This window comes from Bubalus bubalis, chromosome 3, assembly GCF_019923935.1.
Source record: "Bubalus bubalis isolate 160015118507 breed Murrah chromosome 3, NDDB_SH_1, whole genome shotgun sequence".
Taxonomy (NCBI): Eukaryota; Metazoa; Chordata; class Mammalia; order Artiodactyla; family Bovidae; genus Bubalus; species Bubalus bubalis.
In genome coordinates, this window is record NC_059159.1 from 7,217,913 (window position 1) to 7,221,974 (window position 4,062).

Sequence of the window (4,062 nt, forward strand, 5' to 3'; positions counted from 1 at the left end):
TGTGGAGTCTTAAGCGCTGGTATGCCAGGGAAGTCCTATTTTATTTATAGTAGGAGGTATCTGTTAATTCCAAACTCCTAATTTATCTCTTTCCCCTTTGGCAACCATAACTTTGATTTCTAAGTCTGTGAGTCTATTTCAAACAAATTTTTTTCAATATTGAAAATTTCTGGGAAGATTCTCAGGAAACTAGCAAATTAGTTGCCTCACAGAGGGGAACTGTGAGATGAGGGGTGGGAGGAAGACCTATTTTTCACCCTTCTTTGTTTCTTTTGAATTATTCATGTGCATGAATAGGTATATTCCAAAATAAATATGATAATTTTTTTAACATAAGGTTTATAAAACTCTGTGTGGAATTTCACTTAACTCCTTTTTTATTTTCTTTTTTTAAAAAAATTATTTATTTTTAATTGAAGGATAATTGCTTTACAATATTATGCTGGTTTCTGCCATAATGCATGGATCAGCCATAGGTATACATACATACACCCCCTCCCTCTCACATCTCACCCCTTCCCACTCCTCTAGATTGTTCCAGAACCCCAGGTTGAGTTTCCTGAGTCATACAGAAATTCAAAACTATGGAACACTTTACAAATTTGCATGTCATCCTTGCACAGGGGCCGTGCTAATATTCTCTGCATCGCTCCAATTTTAGGATGTGTGCTGCCAAAGCACACCACTTAACTCCTTTTCTTCCAAGTCAGATTTTTCCCTCCGTCTTACTCAGCTGCCCATTTCACAAGGACAGCATCTGCCTTTGACTAAACACTCACCGTGGCCTAGGCGTTGGGCTCAGCATCTTCTGTTCATTATCTCACTTTCTGGTTGGGATTCCTTGCTCTCACTGCCAAGGGCCCAGGTTCAATCCCTGGTGGGGGAACTAAAATCCCACAAGCTGCATGGCATGACCAACCAACCAAACAAAGGCACAAATCAGTGAGAAGTTTCTCTAGTTACCCAAATTCTACAGGTGAAGAAACCGAGGCTTCGAGAGAGAGGTCCCATAGCTGGTAAGTATCAGGTCTGCTATTCAAACATGGGTTTAATTGACTGGGCCCCAGTAACAATCTGCCTGGAATGTGGGAGACACGGGGTTCGATCCCTGGGTCAGGAAGATCCCCTGGGGAAGGGAATGGCAACCCACTCCAGGATTCTTGCCTGGAGAATTCCATGGACAGAGGAGCCTGGCAGGCTACAGTTTATGGGGTCCCGAAAAGTCGGACACGACTGAGTGACTAACATTTTCACTTGTTTTTTAAAGAATGCTTTATTGTTATTTTAAAAATCTTTATGTATTTATTTATGGCTGTGCTGGGTCTTCACTGCTGGCACAGGCTTTCTCTAGTTGCAGTGAGGGGGTTCCTCGTGTGGTGGCTTCTCCTGTTGCGGAGCACGGGCTCTAGGAGCACAGGCTTCAGTAGCTGCGGCTCGTGCGCTTAGTTGCCCCTCGGCGTGTGGAATCTTCCACCATCAGGGATCGAACTCACATCCCCTGCACAGGCAGGAGGATTCTTAGCCACTGGACCACCAGGGAAGCCCTGGGCCCCACTTGTCACCCTCACAGCCTGCTGCCTCCGTAGCTGAAAGAACACTGATGTGTCAGCTGCCAAACTTAGTAGGAACTTTCTCACAAACTCCTTTGTCAAACAAGCCCTTAAAAGCTGCAAAAGTGATGAAACAGATTTAATGCACATTCTTCGGCCAAAGGAAAGCTGGGTTCTCAGTACATGTGTCTTTTCGTGTTGGGGGCACTGATTATTATGCAGAATGACTGACTCATGGGCTTATCGAAGTCTGAAGCCTCTGATCCCCCGCAAGCAAATCCTGAGCCAGGAGCCTATCAGTGGGACACATCTCAGGCAGCATTCAAATGGAAAAGGGGACACTTCTGCTTCGAGTTTGAAGACACCACCAGTACGTGCACCAGCCCTATATCTGGCTAAAGCTGGAAAGCTCTCGGGCTCAGAGCAAAGCTGTGAGAATCTTAAAGGCCCCGTGAAAGGACAAGTCCCCGCATAACTGCTAGTTTCTATGGACACAGAAGAAAAGACGGGATTGCAATGAAAAATAGCTAAGCAGCCAGCAATTCGAGATGAGGCCGCAGAAGGCCAGGTGGACTGACAGCTGACAGTATATCACACACTCTCATGAAGCCCCTATAACCCAAAGATAGCAAAGAAGTTTTATAAAGAGCCATCAATTGTTCCAAGTTTTTGTGTTGAAATCAAGGCAAGGATCTGGTCATCACCCTTAAATAAACTTGCCTTGCTTCGTGTAGCTTATTCACACCGTTAGGGAGAGGATTTATGAAATACTTTATATAGTTTTGCAGCATAAAAGCATCTTCACAGGGAATTCCCTGGTGGTCCAGTGGTTAAGACTGTGCTTGCATTGCAGATATTCAATCCTTTGGTCGGGAACTAAGATTCTGAAAGTCAGATACTGCAAGCCACGCATCTTCAAGTGCATTATCTCATCTAACCCAGGATCTTCACGTGCGTCATCTCATTTGGTCAAGAGTGGGTCCTTGTCCACCTCCAGTCCAAGTACCTCTCTCTCCACCCCGACCCCCCAAGCAACCACCTTCAGTGGGCTGCCTTTGAATAACAGACCCTGGGAAACAGCAGCAAGGAAGGTTCTTGGTCTGAAGGTTCTGTCCAAGGTCAAGTGTTTTGGGACACATGTTGTTGTTGTTGTTTAGTCACTAAGTTGTGTCCAACTCTTTTGCAACCCATGGACTATAGCCCGCCAGGCTCCTCTGTCTGTGGGATTTCAAGAATACTAGAGTGGGTTGCCATTTCCTTTTCCAGGGGATCTTCCCAACCCAGGGATTGAACCCTAGTGTCCTGAGGCTCCTGCATTGGCAGGCAGATTCTTTACCACTGAGCCACCAGGGAAGCCTTTGGGACTTATATTTGATTTTAAATAACGAGGGTCACAATGATTCGGTGTTAGCATCAACACAACATTTAAGGGAGATTCTCCCACCTTCCTTCTCAAAGTTTGTATTCGTGATGCTCTTGAAATTAACCATTTGCAAATGGGAGCAACCCCTGGAGTGAGCCGTGTGGAAGCAAAGGGGAAGAAGACAGCCTGAGCCCTGGGAAGCTCTCCTTTCTCAGTGCTCACCCATGGCCCTGACAGATCCTAGCATGATGCTACCCTCCAGGCTATGCAGGACTGATTGCCACCATTCCAGTGCTGCGACCCTGGAAGTCTGACTCCCAAGTAATAATCAAGACTTCTAGACAAAATCGCAGCTAGAGATGTTCTGTGGCTGAAGGAGTCTTTCCATGAGACATGGGAACTTCTCTTAGAGCAGTGTTTTTTTTTTGTTTTGTTTTGTTTTTTTTACTTATGTTTATTTTTGGCTGCACTGGGTCTTCATGGCTGCGCCCAGACTTTCTTTAGTTGCGACAAGTGGGCTGCTCTCTAGCTGCAGTGAATGAACAGGCTTCTCATCACAGTGGCCTCTCTTGTTGCTGGGTGCAGGCTCTAGAGTTTGGGCTCAGTAGTTTGTGGGGCATGGGCTTAGTTGTCCTGCAGCAAGTGGGATCTTCCCAGACCAGAGATCAAACTGGTGTCCCCAGCATTAGCAGGCAGATTCTTAATCACTGGACCACCAGGGAAGTCCTAGAGCAGTGTTTTAAACTTTTTTTTTTTTTACAAAAAATTTCCCCCAAGAGGGAAAAAGTAAACTGAATTTCTCCTTCATGAAGGAAATTAAATACTAAGAAATAAGATTGTGTAGGGTAGAGGTGAGTTTTGGAAGACCACAAACTCTTACAAAATCTTGTTTTTTTCATCTTCCAAGAACTGATTTTTTCCCCCCTTTAGGAGCAATACTTCTTTCAGTGAGAATTCATTTGGTAGGGGAAATTCAAATGTTTATCTTTCAGGAACATAATTTCTCCCCCTAGATGACCTCTTAAACATCATTCTTAACTTGGGAATTATGAGTTCTATCAAGCAATTGATATTACAATGCCAAATAGAAAAATAGAAAACTGTGTGTTTTTTCTTATTGAGTTTTTTCCTCCGCTTCCCCCCCACCAA

General features: G+C 44.7%; 1 non-coding gene across 1 annotated transcript; it reads right to left on the reverse strand.

Moving 5' to 3' along the window:
• Positions 1-578: 578 nt before the first annotated feature.
• LOC112584059 lies at positions 579-681 on the reverse strand. Its single transcript, XR_003108415.1, has one exon. It is a non-coding gene; the product is annotated as a U6 spliceosomal RNA (small nuclear RNA).
• Between the last annotated feature and the right edge of the window lie 3,381 nt (positions 682-4,062).